We start from the raw sequence: 26,936 nt of genomic DNA, 5'->3' as shown, positions 1-26,936 counted from the left end.
ACACATTCTGTTTGACTAGGCCCAGCTTGGAGGGAGGGATAGCTCAGTGGTTTGAGCATGGGCCTCCTAAACCCAGCGTTGTGAGTTCAATCCTTGAGGGGACAAGTTAGGGATCTGAGGCAAAAATCAGTACTTGGTCCTACTAGTGAAGGCAGGGGACTGGACTCAATGACCTTTCAGGGTCCCTTCCAGTTCTAGGAGATAGGTATATCTCCATATATTTATTTAAGTGATCCAGATTACTCTGTATGACTGTCCTGCCCTCATCATTAATTACCTCTGCATCAAGCTTTGTATCTTCCACACATTTCATTAACAATGGTTTTATACATATTTCCAGATCGTCGATGAAAATATTTAATAGAGTAGGGCCTCAAACCAATCCTGTGGAACCCCAATAGAAACATCCCCATTCTATGATGACAACCCCCACTGACAACTACTTTTTGGGATCTTTAGATAGACAGTTCTTAGTTCATTTAATGTGTGTTTTATTTTATTTAATGTGTCTTTTATTTTAATCAGAACAGCATGCGGTACTTAGTCAAACACCTTGCAAAAGTGTGAGTACATTACAACTACACAGTTACCCTTATCATCCAAACTTATACGCTTATCAAGGAATGAAATCAGATTTGTTTCACGAGTCGTTTTCCCTAAAACAGTGTTGACTGGCATTAATTAAATTTCTGTCCTTTAATTCTTTAGTAATTGAATCCCATCTCAGCTTTTACATTATTTTACCTGGGACTGATGTCAGGCCAATAATTATGCGGGTCATCCCCCTTGTCATTTTTTACTATTGGCACCATATTAGCACTTTTCCAGTATTCTGGAATTTTCCTGGTAAAATTTCCAAGATTTAGTAAAAATTAACATCAGCAGACCAGAGATCTCAGCAAGCTCTTTTAGGACTCTGGGATGTAATTATCTGTGCCTGCTGATTTTCAAATATTTATCCCTACTAGATGTTGTTTAGTATCCTCCTTAGTTTCTAATGGAGTAGGAAGTAGTTCATCATCCTCAGGTCCTCTTTGTTCTCTTTTTTTTAATGATATGTACTATGTTTACCCTTCTCCAGTCCTCTAGGACTTCATCTATCCTCCATGAGGTCTCGAAGATCATTGAAGTTCTGAGATGCTTGGATGTCATTTCCCTGTATTTTCTAAGTTGGCAATAACTGGCCCATTCTTTGATGGTCTCAGTGCAGAGACCAAGGAATAAAGAGGGGAGAGAAACAGGACGCGGCGGCACGCTTGCAGAGGAGGCGGAGGTGAGCTGGAGCAGGGGGGCGGGGCACGGAGGAGAGCTTCCGCCCCTGCAAATTTGCCGCCCTAGGCCTAGGCCTTGTCGGCCTAGGCAATAATACAGTGCTGATGCAGTGATGTGGATGGTTCTTGCACTACCAGTCCCTGTGGCTATATTTGAATTAATTGATTTATAAGCACTTCAGCGTCTAAGCCCCAGACCAGGTTAAGGACACGGCAATCACTCTGGAAGTCAAAACTCTGCTCCTTTCTGCTAAACTGATTTTTTACAGGGATGTGGGACAGGAAGAGGTAAATACCTGATTCCTTCTGCATCCTGGTGTCCTGCAACAACACGGCTGTTTGGAAAAATCATATTGTAGACAGCTGGATCTCTCCATCTTGAGGTGGCGAAATCTGGATCCACGAGGAAGATTGTTCCAGGATAACAGGCCCTTCACTGGGAATGCCCTACCCTGACCATCATCATAACCTGGGCTTTGTCAGCCAAAAATGTCCTCGCTGAGTCTGGCCAACGTGGTGAGGGGGAGTGGGGAAGGACATCCATTCACATCGCTTCAGGCCAGCTCACTCCGAGCCATGAAGGTGAGGACAAGGATCTCGGAAGATCACCATTCAATGAGCACCCAATGCTGAGAGTGGAGTACAGTGGTGTGATGCATTCGGGTTGATCAGGAGCCGGGCCGGCGCAACCCATTAGGTGACCTAGGCGGTCGCCTAGGGCACTACAATTTGGGGGGCGGTGACCGCAGTGGTATTTCGGCGGCGGGACCTTCCGCCGCCTCTGTAGGGGGCGGCATTTCGGGGCGGGACCTTCCGCCGCCTAGGGCGGCAGAAAAGCTGGCGGCGCTCCTGATCAGGAGGTTGCAACCTCAGAGTGGCTCAGGCAGAGTGAGCTGCCCCAGAGCAGTCTGGAGGTGACCTAGGCATGGGTCACTGTTCTGAGTCAAGGTCAGAGAGGAAGAAATGTCATTTCCCCCTCTCCCCCAGGGCAGGGAAAAATAACCTGTTCTGATCTCCACAGCTCCAAACACCTTCCATTTGCACCAGTCTCTTCGAAACGAAAATCATCAGCAATGAACTATTCTGATGGAAGGTGTGTAATTCTCTGTGCACGGACCATGTGCTCGGCGCAGCTGAGATGGGGTGGGCAAAGGTGGCTGCAAGCCAACTGTAGCGGAGCAGTAACCCTGCTCCTGCACTGAAGGGCTTAAATCAGCCCTGCGAGAGGGCTGTGGCGGGGAACCAGTAAGCCTGGGCTGATTGGGGAAGCAGCCGCAGCTGGCCCATGCCCCAATCAGGCCACAGCTGGCCCTATAAAGGGGCTGGTGGGCTGGAGCTCAGAGAGTTGCTCTCTGGATGTTGAGAGAGATGGGCCTGGCTGCTGGGAGCTGAGCAGGGTACCTAAAGTGGAGCAGGGCTGAGGAAAGGCCAGAGGAGCTGGGGAGCTCCGGCCTGGAAAACCCCCAGGCTGCAGGCCTTGTTAAAGCCCCAGAAGGGTATTGAGGTTGCAAAGGGGCAGCCAAGGGTAGGCAGAGGCAGCAGGTCCAAACCCCCTTGCCGATGATGAGTGGCAATTATACTGCAGTCCGCCCCAGTGAGTGGGGGCTAGATGGTGACTGGCAGTAGCCAAAGACTGAGGCGAGGTGGGGATAGGGGGTTGGGGGTTCCCTGGGGAGGGGAGACCCAGCGAGACTGTGGGGTACTTAACCCCGAGAGAAGGGGCACCGGGGTCCGGGAGGGACAAGCCAGCAGCAAGGCGAGACGCCGGCCTGCAGAGGGCGTTCCGGAGGCTGGTGAGCTAATTCCCTGGACGACCAGCAGGAGGCACCATCAGGTGAGTCGTCACCCCGTTACACCAACTTTTTGCCTCCCTTTATCCTGGGAGTGATCTACCCACCTATCCCAGCCCAAGTCAAAGCGTCCCTTCCTTTAAATTACACTGGCTTGTCATAGATCTCTGGGGACCCTTTTGCTAGTGAGGACTGACCAGAATGCAGTGTTTCACATCCTCCTAACCCCATCATGCCCCTACATGTCCCCTAAGGCTGCTTTATGCCACCTAGAGATTCCCCTGTGCTGGGGAATCACAGCTGAATCTTTCGGGCAACGTGCCAGCTGGTTTTTGCTGTCTGAGTGTTTCTAAGCAGCCAGGAGCGGGGCTGAGGACCTAGCCCAAGAGCTGTTACTCTCTAAGGGGGAAGGAGCAGGTGTCCCGGGATCCAAGTCTGTCCAGAAGCCTTAAGTGCTTTGCGCACCCAGCTGATCTGATTTTGCAGACACGCTGTTATGAGCCCAAAGGGTGGAAGCGTAAGAGGCAAGGATTTCAAAAAGCGAAGTGACTTCTTCACAGGGACCGAAGGGTTAAAATAAATGGATTCTCGCAGAGGGGGAAAAAAAAATAAAAAGGGAACAAATGTGGCAAAGTGGTGCAATCCTCCCTCTGTGTTTTATGCATTAATAATCTGTGCCCTGAGGGTTAGCACCTGCGGCGAGAAGGATGTTATCTCACGAGCAGTCTAGACATGCGAGCTGCAGAGCCCAGAGGTGCTGGCGCCTGGATCTAGCTGGAGAAGACACTCCCTTCGGTGACTCCTATGGGATAAATCCAAATGATTTATATTGCAGATGTACATGCAGGTAGGTGAACAGGGGAGAAGGGGAATGGTAACAGAAATGTATGCTGTTGAGTTGGGTTTGGGGGGGATTTTTTTTTATATGAAATAAGATGGAAGTTCCAGCAGAGCCAAAGACGTGAACCATCGGACGCCACTCACTTAACTCTGGAGCTGTCAGAAGCTTTGCACTGCAAGCCGGTAAATCTTATGGCAAGATAGGGTCATGTTTTGAGTGAGTTCGGGCTGAGTTTCAAATATCAGCCAGTTTATGGCTTCAGGTGGAAAGCATGCGAGTCTCAGTGGGCCAAGTCTGTCGCTGGTGTGATATTTCTCTGAGAATCAACCTTTGCCGGGACAAGGCAGCGTAGTCTTAGGACTGGGAGTCAGGACTCCTGGGTTCCATTCCAGACTCAATCTGTGTCCTTGGGCAGGTCACTCAATCTCCCCAAGCGTTCCTTTAACCATCTGTAAAATGGACAAAATAATCCTTCTCGTATTTTGCATCTGCATCTTGTGCAAGAACGTAGCAATTACCGAACCATCAAGTTCATTTGTCACACGATGAAATGTCTGCAAAGAATTATCAAGAAAAGACTTCAGAAGGAGCCGAAGCACTGAGTAAGCAAAAATTAAATAGGAAGGTTGTTGCCAGGAAGGTCAACAATGGAAGCCATGTTTTCAGCCTGAACATTGCAGCAGAAGTACAGGGAGAAACACAAGGAATTCCACTTAGTGTTTGTGGATTTCGAGAAGGCTTATGACAGAGTTTCTATGGAATTGTTATGGTGGTGCCTGCAGCCGCACAATCTTCTGGAGACATATGTTTAGACTATCACAGACACGTAGAAGTGTAGCCACAACAGTAGTGAGAAGCAGCTGTGGCTACCATGAGTCATTCACTGTGAGGGTAGAACTACATCAGGGATCTTAAGTTCATTCTAATTTGTGACGTTAGTAGACACTTGGGTGCAGGAGATCGGGGAGAGGCCCCATGGGGTATGCTGTTCAACGATGACATTATGTTGTGCCGTGAAGATACATACAAACTGGGAAGGGACCTAGAAATATGGGGGGCTGAATTAGGAGAAGATGGCTTAGTAATCAGCCGACAAAAGATGAAGCACGTGTTCATTGAGAGGGACAATGAAAGGCCAGTAAAACTAGAGGGTATGGAGTTGGAGTCTGTGCAACAATTTAAATGCCTCAATTCCCATGTTGGGCCATGATGGGAAGGTGGATGCAGAAGTAAGGAGCCTCATGAAGAGCGCTTGGTGTAAGTAGATGGAGTTGTTGGGAGTTCTCTGTGATAAGAATACGCCAGGTACACTAAAGAGCAAAATGTTCAAGATCATGATTAGGCCAGCCATGATGTCAGGTTGGAATGCTGGCCAATGAGGAAGAGAGAACTACTTGACACTGCCAACATGAGAATGCCCAGGCGGATGATGGGTAAGATGAGAGCTGACAGCCTATGTGGGGAAATGGTACGAGCCATGATGCACATCGCCCCCACCATGGAAAAGCAGAGGGAGTATCGACTGAGATGGCTGGGTCACGTAAGATGAGATGTGGGATATATTTTTTCCATTTCAGATAAGATGTAGACAAATTGGGTAAAGTCCAGAGGAGAGCAACAAAAATGGTTAAAGGTCTAGAAAACATGTGCTATGAGGAAAGATTGAAACAATTGGGTTTGTTTAGTCTATAGAAGAGAACTGAGGCGGGGCATGATAACAACCTTTTATGTACTTGAAAACTGTTACAAGGAGGGGGAATTTTTTTTTCTTGTTAACCTCTGAGGGTAGGACAAGAAGCCATGGGCTTAAATTGCAGCAAGGGAGGTTTAGGTTGGACATTAGGAAAATCTCCCTGACTGTCAGGGTGGTTAAGCACTGGAATAAATTGCCTAGGGAGGTTGTGGAATCTCCATCATTGGAGGTTTTTAAGAACAGGTTGGAAAAACACCTGTCAGGAATGGTCTAGATAATACTTAGTCCTGCCTTGAGTGCAGGGGACTGGACTAGACGGCCTCTTGAGGTCCCTTCTAGTCCTAATTGTCTATGATTCTATGCTATTGTCCAGAGAGTTCCAGAGCTAGTGGTCACAGGACAAAGACCAGGTCAAAGGCCTAGAAAGAGATGGTTGAGATGCTGGAGGAGGATGTGAAGAAGGTTAGCGTCAGCTTGGGAGACACCCTTGACAAGAACACTTGGAGATGAAGAACAATATCACTAAACCCCATAGATGGGACAAGTCAAAGAAGAAGGAAGAACATAAGAACATATAAGAACATAAGAACGGCCATACTGGGTCAGACCAAAGGTCCATCAAGCCCAGTATCCTGTCCTCTGACAGTGGCCAATGCCAGGTGCCCCAAAGGGAATGAACAGACAGGTTATCATCAAGTGATCCATCCCCGGTCACCCAGTCCCAGCTTGTGGCAAACAGAGGCTAGGGACACCATTCCTGCCCATCCTGGCTAATAGCCATTGATGGACCTATCTTCCATGAATCTGTCTAGCTCCCTTTTGAACCCCGTTATAGTACTGGCCTTCACAACACCCTCTGGCAAGAGGTTCCAGAGGTTGACAGTGCGTTGTGAAAAAATACTTTCTTGTGTTTGTTTTAAACCTGCTACCTATTAATTTCATTTGGTGGCCCCTTGTTCTTGTATTATGAGAAGGAGTAAATAACACTTCCTTATTTACTTTCTCTATACCACTCATGATTTGATAGACCTGATTTTATAAGATATTACTTGTCGCTGGAATTGTTTCCATTTTTATCTGCTCAGTCTAACACCAAAAGTAAGATCCACCAACACAAAGGAAGTCTCTCTCTCCCCACATCTGTGGGGCAATGTTAACAAAGTAATGGAATTAATGCAAATGACAATGATATACTGTGTTCTCGTTCCCTTCACAAAGGGCCCCATCTGACTGCAGCCAGTGGAAAGATTTCTGTTGACTTCAGTGGAACTTGGAGCAGGCCCCGAATGCCATATCATGTACTAAAATCTGAGCTTATTTCACCAATAGGTTTGAAATTTAAAATCCGCCTCCTGTGAATACAGCAATCAAACTAAGTGTTACCAGGCAAAACCTATCCCCCTGAACTATCCAGTAACAGCAAGTTAAAACAACACAGAAAGATCCATGCATGTGTAACACCGACAGACCCCAGTCATCGGCGGGCGGGATTGAACCTGGGACCTCTGGCGTTTAGTGCATGAGCTAAAAGCCAACGGGCTGTTAAGCAGACTCAATCTCTCTCTCTCTCTCGCAGTGGTCTCCGTGCCACTAGATGGGACAGAACCGCACATCCAGGAGATGTGTGGGTTACACATGCATCTGCAGTATGTTGGGGTGTCAATATACACCTTGGAGGGATAACTGTTTACTGGGCAGGAACTAGTAGAGTGATTTTCAATTGGTTTGTGAAAAATGATGAACGGGGCTTTGGAGTCATCAGGCTCAAGGTGGAATTCATTCACCTCCAGCACTGGTTAGTTCTAGAAGTGGCTTAGTGAAAGGAAGGGTTGTGCACTGGTTTGGATGTTAGGCTGTGACTCAGGAGACCAGCATTCAATTCCCTGTTTGGCCTCAAACTCTTTGGATGAGTCACAATCTCTCTGTGCCTCAGTTCTGCAAAATGGAGATAGGAGCACTGCCTTACCTCACTTAAATGTTATGTGGCTAAATATATTTAAAGAACATAAGAACGGCCAGACTGGGTCAGACCAAAGGTCCACCTAGCCCAGTATCCTGTCCTCTGACAGTGGCCAATGCCAGGTGCCTCAGAGGGAATGAACAGATCAGGGAATCATCAAATGATCCATGCCCTGTCACCCATTCCCAGCTTCTGGCAAACAGAGGCTAGGGACACCATACCTGCCCATCCTGGCTAATAGCCATTGATGCACCTATCTTCCATGAATCTATCTAGCTCCCTTTTGAACCCCGTTATAGTATTGACCTTCACAACACCCTCAGGCAAGGGGCTCCAAAGATGGAGTGTTGGGGTTCCCCCGAGACCTCTTCCATTTGGTTCCCCAAGAATTCAGTCCGACTCCAGTCTTGTCACTCAGGTCCCTTTATTTGGCATGTAGCAAAGCTACGTTGAATTGATCAGACTCAAGCATAGGGTGGGTATAGGTAGGGTTGCCAACTTTCTACTTGCATAAAACCGAACACACTTGCCCCGCCCCTCCTCCGAGGCCCCACCCCTTCTCTGAGGCCCGGCCCCCCCGTTCACTCTATTCCCTCTCCCTCTGTCACTGTCACTCTCCCCACTCTCACTCAATCACTCATTTTCACCGGGGATTGGGTTGCGGGAGGGGGTGAGGGCTCCGGCGGAGGGTGTGGGCTCTGGGGTGGGGCCAGAGATGAGGCGTTTGGGGTCCAGGAGGGGGCTCTGGGCTGGGGGGTGGAGCCAAGGGGTTTGGAGTATGGGAGGGGGCTCTGGGCTGAGGCAGGGGGTTGGGGTGCAGGAGGAGGGGGGGCTCCGGCTGGGGGAGCGGCCTCCGGGAGGGCCAAGAAACGCGGGGGGCAGGGAGATGGAGGGGCGGCCAGGCAGCGCTGCGTGCTGCCCTGGCCGCAGGTGCCGGCCGGGGGGGCAGGCTTGGGGGCGGGGCCGGGAATAAGGGATTTGGGATGCAGGAGGGGGCTCCAGGCTTTGGCCGAGGGGTTCAGAGGGCAGAAGGGGGCTCCAGGCTGGGGCAGGGGGTTGGGGTGCAGGCTTCAGGTGGCACTTACCTCAAGCATCTCCCAGAAGCAGCGGCATGTCCCCCCTCTGGCTGCTACATGGAGGTGCGGCCAGGCAGCTCTGCGTGCTGCCCTGACCGCAGGTGCCGGCCCCGCAGCTCCCATTGGCCACAGTTCCTGGCCAATGGGAGTTGCGGAGCTGTCAATTGGGGGGGGGCAGTGCATGAAGGGGGAGTCGGAGGGGGGACATGCCACTGCTTCCAGAAGCCGTGCAGAGCCACGGAAGGCAGGGAGCCTGCCTTAGCCACGCTGCGCCACCGACCGGACTTTTAACGGCCTGGTCAGCAGTGGTGACCGGAGTCTCCAGGGTCCCTTTTTGACTGGTGTTCCGGTCGAAAACCGGACACCTGGCAACCCTGAGTATAGGGTGTACCAAATATCCAAAATTACACAGCAAACCTCTTCTTTATATACATTCACACATTGCTCATTGCATTTACTACACATCGCATCACACATTTTGGCATTGGATTGGTCACTTTTTAGGAACCAATCCCTGTACAGCATGCTCTGTCCATGTATGACTTACTGTTTACCTCATCTTTGAGGCCTACCTTGTCCATTGCAAATGGTTCCCTGGGTGTCCCCCTTAGCTTGGCTAGTTTAGATATTCCGTTTCCAGCCCGCTGATCCATTTACCTCCCTAATCCTGTTTCCCAGGAAATGAGGCTTCACCCACGTCCAATTACTCATGTCAAGCCAGACCTACATTCCACTTTTGCCTTTCTTTTTTTTAATTAGCATTTGTTTCATTTGTATCATACTCCTGTCTTTTTGTGCTTTCTTTTTTTAAGTTAACTAGCCAGCAACACATTCCCAAGATCACAGTAGCTGTGATCATTTGCCCCACCACGTATAGTTGGCTCAAAGGACGAACCCGGGAATGCAAGCTCACCTCCTCTGGTCTAGCCCGTCCGGGTGTAATCCTACATTATCAGATTGTTCTGCCTTTACGGCATCCTTATGTAATTTAACTTTGATTTTATTATAGTGTAAAACATTGGCATAAAATATAAAAATCTTTCCGTTTATTATCATGGGAGATTTAGTTGTGAAACAGAACATAGGTCAATTAAGATAACAAACCAGAAAGTGGACCACCACACAACATTTGTTATCACCAGCAGACGCAGTTTTTACCTTACCAACATCCCAGCGTCTCAACCGTACTGTGCAAATTTGTCGACTGTGCTCCTAGAGTAAAACCACCCATACTGGCAACTCTGTCTGTAAGACATTCCACCTGCAGATGCAGGTGTCCCCCAGTGCAAGTCCGGGCTTTCTGGACCTTGCATTGTCTTGCAACAGTGTTTGAGGAGGGAAAACAAACTTCTTCCACACTGCCTGGCCTGCAGCAGTGTACCAAATTTTTAACTTTTCTGCGGTGTTTCACACTTTCTTAAAGCACTTACAACATCTTCCCTACGTAAAAGGATTAATATACGTAAGTCAGATATTAGGAATGGCAATATACAAAAACCTGTAGGAGAACACTTCAACCTCCCTGGACACACAATAGCAGATTTAAAGGTAGCCATCCTGCAGCAAAAAAACTTCAGGACCAGACTCCAAACAGAAACTGCTGAACTTCAGTTCATTTGCAAATTTGACACCATCAGCTCAGGATGAAACAAAGACGGTGAATGGCTAGCCAACTACAAAAGCAATTTCTCCTCCCTTGGTTTTCACACCTCAACTGCTAGAAGAGGGCCTCATCCTCCCTGATTGAACTAACCTCGTTATCTCTAGACTAATTCTTGCCTGCATATTTATCCCTGCCTCTGGAAATTTCCACCACATGCGTCTGACAAAGTGGGTATTCACCCACGAAAGCTCATGCTCCAATACGTCTGTTAGTCTATAAGGTGCCACAGGACTCTTTGTTGCTTTTTACAGATCCAGACTAACACGGCTACCCCTCTGATACTTTACAACGTATTGTGTATTCTATACAGTTAAAGCTCCATTAATGAGTCCTTGGTTTTGCTCATTCCATGGACGCAGCACATCTGCTGCAGTCTTCTCTTGAAGTGCTTGGACATGTTCCTACAGATAAGATGTCTCCTTTACTGCAAATGGCTGGGCCTTGTCCCTTGGGGCTGAATGTCCCAGGTCCCTATACCCACTGGTGAATATGGTTTCTTTATGTCTGCAGCCAGGGTTCATTACAAGTAGCTATGCCCTGATGAATCTTCACTGGTCTCTGTGACGTGAGCTAGGGATCTCAGTGTAGTTCCTGGTGAGCAGGTGTTCCCATTAAACAAAACACCATCAGTAATGGCTGACCTTAAGGGTAGCTTAAGGGTTACCTTGCAGCAGATTTTTTAAAACATTAGGATTGTGCCCTTTTGCTTCTTTATGATGGAGAGGAAAGGCCTAGGAAATGATCATTTCCCCAGCTGATTTTTCACTTTATAAATGTAGAGGAATGTCTAGCTTGGTGTTCTCTGGTTTTGTTGCATCTTAGAGCTCTCAGACCTTAACCGAAAGGGCCAGGTGAGTGATTGTAGAACAAATACATCTTTTCTCCAAACTGCTAGTTGGTCAATCAAGTTAAAGTGATGTTAACAAAAGCAAACCTAACACAGAGTTGCAAACAGTCTGACAGACCCTTTCTTTCCCCTCTCAATTGCTAAACTTTCCTAAGTACGAAATTCACTGTACAAGAAGAAAGGAATTCAAGAAAGAGAGCCTAGCATAAAAGAGGTTAAGGAAGCAGCCTGGATAACTAATCTTCATCGTTGGCTGTGTAGTTCTTCCAACTCGCAATCATGGAGAGGCTTTTTCTCCAGCTGGAGGTCATGAAGAAACTGTCGTTGCTACTACTGCTTAACCCAAAGGGTTATACAACTGTTAATTTTGGATCTATGAGTCCTCCGTGGGATTCTCTGGTATCTCAGGAAGCAGAACAATCAAGGTGAAAGGTAGAACAGTTTGCAACAATCCCCAAATGCTGCCTTGGCCACTTGCCAAGAGCCTGAATCTAGGACCTGAGCCATCTCCCACTGAGGACAATGATTCATAGATCTTTCGATCAGAAGGGACCATTAGATCATCTACTCTGACCTCCTGCATGGCACAGGCCAGGGAATTTCACACAGTGATTCCTGCATTGAAACCAGTAACTTGTGTTTGGCTAAAGCATATCATCCAGAAAGACATCCCGTCTGGATTTGAAGACTTCAAGAGAGGAAAAATCTACCACTTCCCTTGACAGTTTGGTCCAATGATTAATCACGTGCACTGTTAAAAACCCAGGCCTTATTTCTAATTTGAATTTGCCTGTCTTTAACTTCCAGCCATCGGTTTTTGTTATACCTTTTTTTTCTGCTAGATTAAAGAATTCTTTAGTACCCGGCATTTTCTCTCCTTGGAGGTACTGGGGCACTAAATCACCTCTTAATCTTCTTTTTGGTAGCTAAAGAGGTTGAGTTCCTTCAGGCGCTCACGGCAAGTCATTTTTCTATCCCATTAATTATTTTTGTGACTCTTCTCTACACCCTCTTCGATTTTTCAAGAATGGGAATCTTCCCACTGACATCGAATGGAGTTGAATCAGGCCCCTAACGCGCACACACAGGAAAATCAGGACACATCATCGCAGGGATCTTCCATGTCCTTGAATCTTCCCTTGGCATGAACAGCAGTCATGAAGATCAGTTGCTTGCGGGTTGAATTCCGTGGGCACAAAACCTAGTGGCACATCGCTGCGGAGGGAAAGGGTAGCCTCCCAGGACTGGAGAAATGGTGTGTGCTTTTGGCACTTCTGCTCTACAATAGGGCTCCTTATGACATTCGACTGAGTCACAGGGCTGATTCCAACCAACGTGCCCAGCTGCAATTTCTCTGTTCTTGTTGCCTCGCTCATATCGGTTTCCAGTCCAGCACTCAGAGGTCTTTCTTCCTAGCCAATATACGCAGAGTTTCCAGAAGTGTGGAGGGGAGGGACGGGGTGGGGTGGCGAACTATCAGGTAGCAGTGGGGGAAAAAACCTAACCATCCCAGGGGCGGTGTGATACATCAAAGGCCTTTTAGGGAAGCCCCACCATTTATTTGCTCTGCGTCATCTATATATTTTCCCCCTCTCTAAGCCACTGTGAAGAGAAAACAAAACCTTGCACTACAGGACGATGCCTTGCTGCCATGAGTCTTGGAGGTTTTACAACATGAAAGCAGATGGGATTTGACTAAGGGGGGGAAAGTCCCCTTGATGAGGCTGGTTTGTGGGAGTGTGTTTTCTTAATCTGCTTATGGTTTACAAATGCAATCCCTGGAGACGCTGTTCGCTAAACTCCATGGCCCCCTGGTCTAACTTTGGACTCTGCAAAGAGATTGAATTTCCTGTCTTTGTTCCAAGGGGGATTATTGCTGAATGCCTTTTTTACTTCCCCATTGAAGGATTAGCTCCTAAATTTGCCAATTATCACTTGCCAATTAGTGCTGTCACACAGTCCACACAACTTGAAAGCCTCGTTACTCGGCTGGAAAAATTAACTTCTTCATATTTTGCAAAGATGCCTTGCCAGGTCTCCATCTTAGACGTCTCCATGAGTCTCTGTTTTTTTACAGTCTAGCTATGTAAAAGGTCAAAATCTGGACTGGATTAAAAAAAAAACCCCAAAACATTTCCTTGGTGAGAGCATAAACTAATGCCCCCGGGTTGACATTTACAACATATTTATTACACGTGGTGCAAGCACTCATGCATCAGTGCCAGGCCAAATTCAGCCCTTGGATGTAAGCATGCCGCTCCCATTGGCATCCGTGGGAGTTCCCATCACAAATCTGAACTCGATGCTGTCGCATGGGGCAAAATCTTGCCCTGTGCTCCCCATGACATGGAAACCTCAAGTACAAAGAAGCTGCTCCAGTCCTGTAGAGGAGGCCGATTCTCTGAAGTCCACACGAGGAGCATACCCTCCTCCTATGTGTTGCAGAGCCCACGGCTGTGAAGTCTCTCTGTGCAAAACGTTATGGGATTTAGGAAGCAGGGCAGGTCTAATGTACTTGCTTGGCACGTCTGAGTGAGGGATGCTGCCATCTCCTGGGACGTGTAGCAGCACAATCGCACCCACCACTGCACAGATCCACCAGCCTCACTGCGTCCTTGAGATCTGGGACGCAGCAGAAAGGGAAGCTGCAGAAGTGACCTGGGGATGGTTCTGCTGCAGTTTCACAGCCTGGGAGGAGGAGTCCTTCCCTAACTCAGACCCTTTCCCCAGCTTCGCACCGAATGGATCCAGTGGGGCAAGGACTTTTGCTCCTGGGGAAGGTCAAATACATGAAAACATCATGACCCCAGAAGGCGTGTTCTCTGTGGGATGGTTACAATGAGCCCCCCACCCCATACACACACACACAAACATTTTTTAATGGTTCTGTCTGAATGGTTGCTCCATAGAATCATAGAATAGCAGGGTTGGAAGAGACCTCAGAAGGTCATCTAGTCCAACCCCCTACTCAAAGCAGGACCAACCCCAACTAAAGCATCCCAGCCAGGGCTTTGTCAAGCCGGGCCTTAAAAACCTCTAAGGATGGAGATTCCACCACCTCTCTAGGTAACCCATTCCAGTGCTTCACCACCCTCCTAGTGAAATAGTGTTTCCTAATATCCAACCTAGACCTCCCCCACTGCAACTTGAGACCCTTGCTCCTTGTTCTGTCATCCGCTACCACTGAGACCAGCCGAGCTCCATCCTCTTTGGAACCCCCCTTCAGGTAGTTGAAGGCTGCTATCAAATCCCCTCACTCTTCTCTTCTGCAGACTAAATAACCCCAGTTTCCTCAGCCTCTCCTTGTAAATCATGTGCCCCAGCCCCCTAATCATTTTCATTGCCCTCCGCTGGACTCTCTCCAATTTGTCCACATCCCTTCTGTACTGGGGGACCAAAACTGGACACAATACTCCAGGTGTGGCCTCACCAGGACCGAATAGAGGGGAATAATCACTTCCCTTGATCTGCTGGCAATGCTCCTACTAATGCAGCCCCAATATGCCATTGGCCTTTTTGGCCACAAGGGCACACTGCTGACTCATATCCAGCTTCTCATCCGCTGTAATCCCCAGGTCCTTTTCTGCAGAACTACTGCTTAGCCAGTCGGTCCCCAGCCTATAGCAGTGCATGGGATTCTTCCTTCCTAAGTGCAGGACTCTGCACTTGTCCTTGTTGAACCTCATCAGATTTCTTTTGGCCCAATCCTCCAATTTGTCTAGGTCACTCTGGACCCTATCCCAACCCTCCAGCATATCTACCTCTCCCCCCAGTTTAGTGTCATCCGCAAACTTGCTGAGGGTGCAATTCATCCCATCCTCCAGATCATTAATGAAGATGTTGAACAAAACCAGCCCCAGGACCGACCTCTGGGGCACTCCGCTGCCAACTAGACATTGAACCGCTGATCACTACCCATTGAGCCTGACAATCTAGCCAGCTTTCTATCCACCTTATAGTCTAGTCATCCAATCCATACTTCTTTAACTTGCTGGCAAGAATACTGTGGGAGACTGTATCAAAAGCTTTGCTAAAGTCAAGACATATCACATCCACCACTTTCCCCATATCCACAGAGTCAATTATCTCATCATAGAAGGCAATCAGGTTGGTCAGGCATGACTTGCCCTTGCTGAATCCATGTTGATTGTTCCTGATCACCTTCCTCTCCTCCAAGTGCTTCAAAATTGATTCCTTGAGGACCTGCTCCATGATTTTGCTGGGGACTGAAGTGAGGCTGACCAGTCTGTAGTTTCCTGGGTTCTCTTTCTTCCCTTTTTAAAATATGGGCACTATATTTGTCTTTTTCCAATCGTCCAGGACCTTCCCCCATCGCCACGAATTTTCAAAGATAATGGCCAATGGCTGTGCAATCACATCAGCCAACTCCCTCAGCACCTTTGGATGCATTAGATCCGGCCCCATGGACTTGTGCATGTCCAGCTATTCTAAATAGTCCTGAACCTGTTCTTTCACCACTGAGGGCTGCTCACCCCCTCCCCATACTGTGCTGCCCAGTGCAGCAGTCTGGGAACTGACCTTGTCTGTGAAGACCGAGGCAAAAAAAGCACTGAGTACTTCAGCTTTTTCCACATCCTCTGTCACTAGGTTGCCTCCCCCGTTCAGTAAGAGTCCCACACTTTCCCTGACCCATAAAACAATGATGGAGGCCTGGAGCCGCACAATTCTAATCTCTGCCCAAAATCCAGAGGTGACCTTTTCCAAAAGGTGCCTGGATCCGGTATGCTGGCATGGGCCTGCCTCTGATCGCTATTGTGTATCCTTTATCTTTGCAGGGCATTTGCCATTACGAGGCTCGCTCATGTCCTTGCTAGCAGAGCAAATGAGCCGAGGGTTCGGTTCTTGTGTTTGTCACATAGAGAAGCTGCAAGGAGATGGAATGTCTCAAGGAGAAGGGAATAAAAGCACTAGATAACATTTTAAAATGGGAGGGGCTTTCCCACTGGAAAAAAAAAGAGTGAGAGCGTTATTGTTTAAAATGCGTACTTGGTAGGTGTATCACGGCGTCCTCTTTGCTGTTACGGCAATTATTTGTGTATGAATAAGAGCGGTCTGCCCCTTGGGCCTATTGTATCTTTCTCCTGGATTCCTGCAGTGAAGTTATAGTCCGAGATGGGCCCAAACCAAACCCCATCACCCCTGAGCGTTATCCTAGTTCAGGCCCACCTCTAGCTCTAATCTCGGGCTAATGATTTCACCATCTGCTGCCTCACGCCCCTGCTGGGAGCTCCCTCTCGAGCTCAGCATGCCAGACACACACGCTCGCTCGCCTTTCCCATCCCTCCACCGTGAAGGCCGCACATGCTAAGCAGCGTCAGTAAAATCACGCTCACCCACACGTTGGCCCTGATCCTGGATGGCCACTTTGCATCAAGGCAGTGACTTGAAAGCCAACAAGACTAGCCCTGGGGATCCCTCCATTCAGCGAGACAGGAAGAAAGGGGCCTGGACAGGACTTGATCCCAAGCTGTTCTAATGGCCCCTGGTGGCCATTGTGAGCCAGGGTAATTTAGAGCAGCCTTCAGGCTGGGAAAAGGGGGCAAAGGCCAGGACGGAGGGACAGCAATGTAGCCTCCTGAGTTACATTGAGTTCCTCAGCTGCAGCTGAGGATCGGACCATTCTGTTCCTTTAAGAACAAAATCCCCCCCCCTCCCACGTGTTGCTCTAGGATCGATCTATCTTCTGTGTCTCCCTGTGCTTGTCTGCTCTATAGGGCACGGTGTTCCACTCCCGGGCATACTGCTGGGGATTAATCCTCACGATGGCAGGTAATAATCAGTGCATAAATAATAATAAAGGGTCTGACACCACAGCACAGGCACATCTGGTGGGTCCGGGTCAGGATATCTGGGCAGCTTGGGTCACTTCTGATATTTGAAATCTATATCCGGGGCCAGAGCCATATGTAAATTGACACAGGTCCATGGAAGTCAACAGAACATAGGAATTGCCAGACTGGATCAGAAGTAATGGTACATCTGGCCGGGAATCCTGTCACCACCAATAACCAGCACTGGCTTCAGAGGAAGGTGCAAGAACTCAGCAGTTATGGCATAACCTGCCCGCAGGGAAAGTTTCTTCCTAACTCCCATGAAGTAGAAGTTGGAAGGTTTTCAAACCTTCCAAATCTCTTAGTCCTAGTTTCTGCTATTGTAACTCTAGCTGCAGCAAAATGACCAACCCTCTTTTCAATCCTGCTACACTCTTGACCTCAGTGATATCATGTGGCAATGAGTTCCACAGGCTAATTCTTTTTGTCAGCTGAAGAACTATGCTGATTTATACCACCTAAGGATCTGCCCATCTCGGAATATCATTCCCATCTGCTTCATTTAGCAAGGCCTGTTCCTGCAAGGTGCCAAGCACCTTCAGTTCCCGATAGGCCAGATCTTGAAGTCTGCATTAACTCAGTCCTAACCGGAGCAAAATGCACACAGACTTCAACAGGAGCATCTCCTCAGAGCTGAGTAAGAACCTCAGGAATTGGACCACACCGAATCCTATTTATATAAGTGTGCAATGGAGCTTTGGTGGCGGACCAGAGGTCTCTATTGTGTCACAGAATACCGGTGATGTGCTGTCAACAGTATAACAAGGTGCTCCCACAATAATGTTCTGTTTTAGCCTGAGCTAAAACCTGTGCAGCCAGGCTGTGTATAAGCACTGGGGAATTGGTGAGAAGCAGGGAAATCATCTTAATCTCTCCCCTTCCGTTTGTTAGCATAGTGTTAACAAGACAGGGCTCCGTCTAGCATATCCTTATAAATATTTCTCAGAGATGGATGACAGGGTGGTGGGTAGCTCTGGGAACATGGACCGTCCTAAGGCATCTTTCATTGCTAAATTGCTGATTCAAATATACCATAAGTCTGAGTGACAGAAAATTGTTGGTAGCCAAGAGGAAACTAATTGGTATTCACAGTCCAGTTCCTAGAAGGCAAACATCCACCAGTTCAAATGGCCCTCTTAGTACCCCTTGAGATAACAAAAGAACCAGGGGTCACCCAATGAAATTAATAGCCAGCGGGTTTAAAACAAACATAAGGAAGTATTTCTTCACACAACGCACAGTCGATCTGTGGAACTTGTTGCCAGGGGATGTTGTGAAGGCCAAAACTATAACGGGGTTCAAAAACGAATGAGATAAGTTCATGGAGGGTAGGTCCATCAATGGCTACTAGCCAAGATGGACAGGGACACAACCCCATGCTCTGGGTGTCCTTAAACTTCTGACTGCCAGATGCTGGGAGTGGATGACAGGGGATGGATCACTCTGTGTTTCCCCTGGTCTGTTCATTCCCTCTGAAGCATCCGGCACTGGCCACGGTCAGAAGACAGGATACTGGGCTAGCTGGACCATTGGTCTGATGCAGTATAGCCATTCTTTTCAGCCAGAGGCATGGAGAAATCCTTCGCTTGCTGCAGCTTGTTTTGCAGATAGAGACGGGACTTTAGTCTCCAAGGGCCCCCAACAAGGCATTAGCACATATCCCAGAAAGTCTGCATCCCAGTCCAGGTTCTAACCCCAGCATAGGACAAGGGGAGGTGCTGAGTTCCAATCCCCTCTAACTAAAATTATTAAACTGATTAATGAGAGGGCAAAAAAGGATCCCACCCTGGTTGCTCATCCCAATTCTAGTTGTGCAATTCCCCTTCAAGGGATTTTTCTTTTTTGAAATTGTGCGTAATGCTTGTTTGTTTGTTTAGACAGTTACATGAATTGTCTTCCTGCTGAGGCTCTTTGTAACAGTTCTGGAGGCTGCCAGCGTGAAATGTCTTTCTAAATCCGCTCTTCCAACCGAGGGGATTTTGGAGAATGCCTCGCCTGACTCACGCACATTCGCATCTGTTTCTCATGCTCTTCCAAAATACAGTTCCATCCCTCTGGCTCTTTGGTAGGCAGTTGGAAATAAATAAATATAAAATAAAATAAAATAAAATACTTTAAAACATCGAGCGCATCAGCTTTTGATATGTCCTCAGCGCGGCTCTTTTGTTTTGGAAAAGAAAAGGAGCATTTCCCGAGGCTTAGGAAAAGGTCAATAACAAAAAAATAAATATTGCCGCCAACCCCTGGCTAGCTGCTACCTTTGCAAAGAGGCGGAGGAGCCCTTGTAAATCATCTCTGCGGCTTTGGGAGGAGTGCAGCAACCACAAGAGAACCTATGTGTCAGAGGCCTGGTGGGGTGGGTGGCTACTTGTGAGTGATGCAAGATGGGCTTCGGGGCAGTGTGGGCACAGTGCGTGCCTGCAGGGGCGGATGCCGGAAAGCTGGGGAGGTGTCCTGCGGTAGGAGATACCAGGTCATAGGAACCAGCCTACCAGAGCAGACAGTGGCTCCTCCACTCAGGTATCCTATCTCCAATGGTGGCTGTTTCAGGGAATGGAGTAAAACCAACCTGCTGTTATTATTGTTATTAGAGTCTAGGAACCCCAGGGCAGGATCAGGGCCCCATTGTGCTAGGCGCCGTATGGACAAATAACAAAGGAGACAATCCCTTCCCCAGAGAGTTCACCATCTACATGAAAGGTGGAGAAGACCCTGGAGAACGAGGTAGCACGAAGAAGTGTTTAGCTGAAAAATGGACGCATCAAGCACTCGCCTACCCAGTTCTGGATGGGAGGGATCGGAAGCCTTCGTGACAGGTTTTGAGGAGGAATTTAAAAGAGGTTGAGGTGGTGACTTTTTATATGTATTTTCCCCATGCATAAGGAGATGGGGGCAGAGGCATCATTTGCAAGGGGGCAGAGGCATCATTCCCCGCCCCCCCCGCAGACTTTGACTTCCCCTCGGACTTTTCACCAGCTGGCACTGAAGACTCTCCCTCGGGTCTGCGGGGACTGCCATGGGTATGTCTACACTGCCAAATCTGAGTCGGGTTGTGGCCAGGTGACCATCACAACGGAGGGGCAGCCAGGTCAACTCTGCTGCCCTAGGCGTATGACTAGGGAGGCAGCTGATTATCTCGCGTGCATCTCACCCTCCCCACCAGCTGGAACCAGAAGCAGCCCAGGCAGTTTGGGCCAGATGAGCACAGCACAAACCAGGCCTTGATCCCTGCCCCAGGCCAGCCACCGGTAAGACAGCCCAGTCACTCCCCAGGATAGGACCAGCTGCCACCTTCCCACCACTCTCCAGGAGGAGACCAGCCCACTAACCCCCCACAAACAGCTGTGGCCTCAGCAGAAGCAAGAATGCTAACACAGCTTTCCCCCCACCTCCCCGAATTTTTCTGAAGTGATGCCCTGACTGGAGGGCCTGGGGTCGGGAGGCGGGGGGGAGCTGTGTTAGCATGGGAGAAAATATGGCGGGCCTTGTGGGAAAAGCAGACAGGAGTGCACATGAAGCTGCCACTGTTGGCGGAGCGTAGACTCAGTTTCCCCATCTGTAAACTTGAGGTAATGCTACTGACCTCCTTTTCAAAGGGCTTTGAGATCCACTGCCATATACGAGCTAGGTATTATGATACTGATTATTAGGTTCAATTCGTGGGAACAACTCTCATCTCGGTTGTCACATCAGCTTGCCTGAATTGCACACACGGAGCGTTGCCCAGGTATCTTTCGCTTGCTCTACACACACCTTAACTTATTGTTTGGTTCTGAATGTGAGCGTCAGAGTAGACCGGCAGAGATGCACCGTGGCTGAGAGTTCATATCACCAGAAAAACCTTTACCTGGGGAATCTGACTTTTGACCTTGCGAGTCTGACACTATATTATCTGTGGTACAAGCTCACTGTCAGGAGACCAGGTTGTAGGCCATGAGGCCTAGTGGTCGGAGCAGGAGCCAGGCCTCGTGGTCAGAGTCCAAATGCCAGAGCCCCTGGTTGGAGCAGGAATCAGAGGCCTGGTCTACACTAGGACTTTAATTCGGATTTAGCTGCCTTAATCCGAATTAACCCTTCACCCGTCCACACTACAGAGCCAGTTAATTCGAATTAAAGGGCCCTTTAAATCGATTTCTGTACTCCACCTCGACGAACGGAGTAGAGCCTAAATCGATTTTGTTAATTCGAATTAGGGTTAGTGTGGACGCACACCACCGAATTACTGTGTTTAAATTAATGGGTTAGTGTGGCCGCACACCACCGAATTAATGTGGTTTAAAACCGAATTAAGGTGCTTAGTGTGGCCGCGCACAATCGAATTTATACAACCTGTTTCCCAAATTCGAATTATCTAAATTCGGATTAATCCTGTAGTGTAGACATAGGCAGAGTCAGGGGTCGAGACAGAGTCAGAGCCAGGAATCAGAGCTGAGGGTTACCTGGAGCCAGGGAAAGCAGGAGCAGGGCTGGTTTCAGGACGGGAGCAAGGCTGGGACAGGACCGGAACAAGGCTGGGTGCCGGGCAGGGTCTAAGCTGGAGCAACGCAGGAGCAGGATGTGGAGTCAGGTGAGCACAGGGAGGCAGAGACGCTACCGGTGTGTGCGCTGAGCAGCCGCCCATCCTCGGCAGCTGCCGGGCGTAAGAGCGAGGCACGTGACTGCCTTCGCCAGCCTGGTGGTTCTGCTGCGGCCCGGCTGGGCTTGCTGACTGCCTGATGACCGGGCAGGCGTGGCTGCAGGCCCTCATCCCCAGTGCTCCCCGAGAGGGATGTGCATGTCTCAGGCTTTCCAGTCCAGAGTTAGAATCCCCTGTCCTGGGAGGTTTCCCCCATGGAGCAGCTGCACTAGTAATCTGAGAATTTCTAATCCATTTCTACTAAATCTGCCTATGAACCACAAAGCTTCTGTCCAGCAAGGAAAGATTAGACTGGAACAATCAATCTGTCTCTCTCGCCGGCCAAGAGAAGCCCCTGGGGTGGTTGGTGAGGAAATAGCACATGCTGTTTACGACTGTCCCAGTTATGGGGGCTGCAGGCAGCCGGGCAAGTTCTCTGGACCCTTCACGGTCTGTGTGCCCTCAGGCTCCGTGTCTACAGTAGCCCACTATGCTATTACGTAGTGTTTGCTATGCCACTCATGCCTGGGCTGAGGAGTCACTCCTGTGCTAGGCTCCAGCCAATCCACAAGCCATGAACTGGTCGTGTGACTCCCAGACCGGGTATATAAGCCCCACAGGAGGAACAGCAGTTCAGTCTGCTCCGTCACTTGGAACTCGCTTCTGCCTAAGGGTGGTAACAGACTCCTTCAGCCATGCTCTTGCCACTGTCCTGCTCCAGCCTTCTTCCAACCACGCCTGGACTCCTGACTGCTCCAGCTCCAACCACTAGGCCTGACCATCTCCATCCCACTTTCTTAATGCAGTTCAGAGCCCTACGCCCTTCTCAACGGGCATTCTGATTGATAGTCTAACAGCTGTTAGTCTCTGACCTTCCATGCTTTGATACCGGCCCCATTAGCTGGTATATTATTTCCATATTCACCTCCCCTTCCTATGTTGTTGCTAGTCATACCTACAGAGCTACTAAGCCACACCAAATCAGGGATTGGACATCTCAGGCAGAGCGGGATGGGAAATGGTTTCCCCATCATGTGAAAATGTTCAAGGTAATGAAAATTTCCCCCTTCCGAATCAGGAGGGAAAGTCAAAATCTTGAAAATTTTCACAGATGGAAGATGTGGACATGCCCACATTTTTGTTTAGAGTCTGACTGCTGCTTATTTTTAAAACTGTCATCAGCTGAAGTTTCAAAACAAAAAGTCGTTTTGGACTGGAAAACGGAACATTTGCATTTTGAAAATGCCAAAATCTTTTGCTCAAAACTTTATTTCACAAATATTTTTGGAGGAAAAAAATGTGTCGAAACCAACCCTTTCCCACATGAGGAGTTCCAGTTTCAATGAATCGGCATTTCCTGATGAAAAAAAATAACCAAAATATTCCCAACCCCGTCTAGTCTCAGTGCTTTGGCAATACAATGGGACAACAGAGAGCCTTACCTCTCGGTTACCCATTCAAACTCAGCCTTGCTTAGTAAAAAATGAAAGCTTACAGCGGATAACACCTGTCCAATGGCTTCCCAAGTGAAGTCTCCTTATCTGAAGCAGCAGGGCCAAAGACTGGATGGGTCATGGTGGAGGAAATCCCTGCTGGCCCCTTGAGGTGTGTCCTCCAGGCAGCATTGAATCACACTGGGAAGGTGTGTGTTTGTGTTGTGGGGTTGCTTGTCCTGTGTTGTTCCCATTCTGGGAATAAACAGAGGTGTCCAGTTTCTGGGACTGTCACACTGACACTAACATGTAATTAAAAATACCTGCTATCAAACTGCCCAACAGCCTTCAGTCTTCCTGAGGGGACCAGAAGTTCTTGCAGAAGATTCTGCTAGGAATAGCTGAGTCAACACCATCTCATTTAGCAACAGTTAAGGAGAATAACAAACTGGACCAAATTTATCTCTGATGTAACTCCACCGACATCACACCAGGGGAAATTTGGCCCAGTTTTTGCTTTTGTAGTTTTGGTGGTGGTGTGAAGTGTGGAAATCATGCGGGGGCAAATTGCAATCCAAACCCTCCCATCCTTCTTCCTGGGGCCCTGGGGACAGCCTGGTGACAAGCAGGCTGCAGCAGATCAAATTATTTGGCAAATTGTTTTAAATAGGGCCCAGACCTTTCTTCCTATCCCACGCTGCTCTAGCACCAGTCCGTGGGAACCATTCCGAACTCCTAATTAGGGGACACTGCAGTGGACGGCAAAGTTAAAAAAAAAAAGTTGGGCATTGCTCAAACCAGGTCTTCAAAACGTCCCCTGACCCTGGTGGTCATTTCTAGTGACATCTGCCTGTTCTAATGCCCACCCAGCCAAGGTTTGCAAGAGGCCGAGATTCTTTCTGCAACTCTAGAAGTTGCCTTTGTCAAATGAATTTTTTTGCTTCAAAGGATTCTCATTGGAACAAGCCCCTGACCCCCAAAGTTAAGCTCCGTTCTCCCTCTCAACACACCCGTCTCTTTATTGGCCATGGGGGAATCGCCCTGGCAGGCATTGTGTGCTCAGATAAGAGAGGCCCCATGGTAGACTCGCTTTCCCCACGGTTATCACACTGGCAATGGGTCATGGTACCTTTTGTCCCGTTACCCTCTCCCTGGTGGTAGTTGGTAGCTCATGGGTGTGGTGGGTGCACCTTGGTTCACTGTGCAATCCCCAAATTCTAAGCCAGGTCCCTGGAAACAAAGAAGGTCCCATGCCTCTCAGCAGCCCCAAACCCTTGGTTCCCTTCCACAGCCTCTGTGGAGGCAGCATTATCCCCAGAAAACTCAGATCTAACACTAAACACTTCTATCGGGGCAGGGATAAAACCTCAGTGCCGGTGATCATTTGGGGCCCTGATGGGGCCCACGCAGCCACCCCCAGTGGTATCATCGTGCGCTCCTAAGTCCCCAGTGCTTAAATATACAGAGTGATACTATCTAACCCGACCAAGAGGCCAACCTGCCCCTGGACCCGGACTTTCTCTTCCCAAACAGGGTTCTTCCTGCCCCTTGTGGTGGTTCCTGGGTGGTTGGGTGCAGGGTAAGTTCCGCCTTGTGAGTCCCAATTTCTGCTGAGTTGCCCGATTCCATCCCTGTGGTTTCCGTGCTGGTCAAGGCTCCATCGCTGGGTTGGTGGCTGTGACCCTGCCTCCAATCTGTTCCCTGGACCGATCCCATGGGCCCGGGTGCAGGCTGTGTTTGGGCTTGCTCTCCCCAACAGCAACAAGAACACATGTTCTCTGCCCATGCCATGTGGCTGCTCTCCCAGTCCTGCCCCGGGGCTGGCCAATAGACCCAGAATGGACCAGGTGGCCTGAAACCTTGTCCTGCTCTGGAGCGACATTCCTCTCCTCCAATGGGGAGGCAGGCTGGCCACAGGGGTGGGATTTCCTCTCAGCCATCCAACCAACCAGGGTCCTGTTCCCCTGTCTGCTAGCCCCTTTATCGATCAGGTCTTATGGGACTGACCTTTTATGCTACATGGGTTGGTGGAAGAGGACTTTGGCAGCAGCGTGCAAATTCCCCAGGCGTTAACTAGAGCTGGGTGAATAACAGCATGTTTGGTTCTCTGGCAATTCCAAAAAAATATTTTTTCAAATTGTTTGTTTTTGTTTTTTTGACATGACCAGTTTGGCAAAAAAACGACTCTCATTTGTGAAATGTTTCGGAGTCACTGAATCTGCCTTTTTCGACGAAAAATGCTTTGGCCAGAAAATTGCGCCCAGCTCTGGTGAACATCCCAGCTCACCTCCCACGGTGTGCACATTCAACAGTGACTAACAGCGCCCACTGGAAGCAGTGTCCCCAGAGCAGCCGAGGGATGGGCCAGGGCTCTGAGGTGGCTCTGAACATTCGCCCTCTCAGGTGCTTGGCTGGCTGGATCTTGCTCATGTGCTCAAGGTCTAACTATTCGCCATAGGTGGGGGCGCGAAGGAATGTTTCACTAGGTCAAATCAGCAGAGACCTTGTGGGGGTGGTTCACCTTCCTCTGCAGTTTGTGGGTGCGGGTCCCTTGCCAGAAGGGGGTTGCCAGCCTGGAGCCCCCTCCTGCACCCAAACTCCCTCCCAGAGCCTGCACCCCTCACCTCCTCCTGCACCCCAGTCCCCTGCCCCAGGCTCATCCTGGAGCCCCCTCCCATACTCTGAATCCCTCGGCCCCAGCCCAGAGCCCACACCCCCTCCCGAACCTCAACTCCCTACCCCAGCCTGGTGAAAGTGAGTGAGGGTGGGGGAGAGTGAGCAATGGAGGGAGGGGGAATAGAGTGAGCGGGGCGGAGCCTCGGAGAAGGGGCGGGGCAGGGGGCGGGGCAAGGGTGTTTGGGTTTGTGTAATTAGGCAGTTGGCAACCCTATGTGCCGGCTTTGTTTTGTGCACGAACAGGGGGGCTGGGACTGTTAATCTGTTGACCACCAGTGTGTGCGCACAGGGCACCGTTCAGCCCCTGGCAGGATTGGGCCCTGGCTGAAAGGTTGGTGCCCGGGGGACTGTTGTCAGCAGCTGCTGTTCAGGAGGAAGCTCAGCATGGAGTGGGAGGGACAGTCCCCGGATGGTGATAGGTCCTCCGCTGTCAGCCAGTGGAGTACCTCGCCCTGAGTGACAGCAGAGAGAATTAGGGAAATCGAGGCCAGAGCAGACTCTGGAGGAGAGGGATGGCACGGTGAGGTCAAGCAGGTGCACCAGCAGACACCGGCGGTGCAGTTTGGTGTCCCGGGCTGAGGGGGTGCTCACTCTGTGGTCCTCCGGGCCCGGGCCCAGAACACAGGACGGCTGGCTCTGCTGCCTTTCAGTGATGTCTTTGGCAGTCACGGACACCTCAGAGCCATGCCACTGCATGCACTGCCATCCTGTGCTACTTCCAGTGCTGTGCCCGCCCGTCTCCTTACATGGTCCACTCCTTCCTGTATTCAGGACAATTCCCGCCCTGCTTCCCGGGACAGTCGTCAGTTCAACAAGCTCCTTCTTTGCCAGGCCTCATTGCCGGCTGGTTCTCCTGCTGCACTTTGCTGTTCTGCTTGAAGAGCAAAGATAGACAGATCTGAGGATCTGACCGGTTCTGACTTCCAGGGCTTGCACCCCGTTCGCTAGCTCTGCAACACAGCAGGAGGCTTATCCTTCGTACGCTTTGGGCCTGGCTCGCCGGTAGGCCCTTAATGTGCTTGGAAGAAGGATGGGGTGGGGGCAGCCACATTTGCACTCACTGCATTCTGGGAACATGCAGGCGCCTGCCGGTCCTCCAGTGCAAATTAAAGCAACCTTATGGCTGCTTTTTGGGCCCCCTATAGGCTTGGGAAACAGAGAAGAGTCCTCACACACTCTAGGTATGTCTCCTTCATACCACAGCGGATCCCTAATGCTA

The sequence above is a fragment of the Terrapene carolina genome, unplaced genomic scaffold, assembly GCF_002925995.2.
Source record: "Terrapene carolina triunguis isolate 2854851 unplaced genomic scaffold, T_m_triunguis-2.0 Scaffold62, whole genome shotgun sequence".
NCBI lineage: Eukaryota > Metazoa > Chordata > Testudines > Emydidae > Terrapene > Terrapene triunguis.
Note: the sequence above shows the minus strand (reverse complement) of the source record.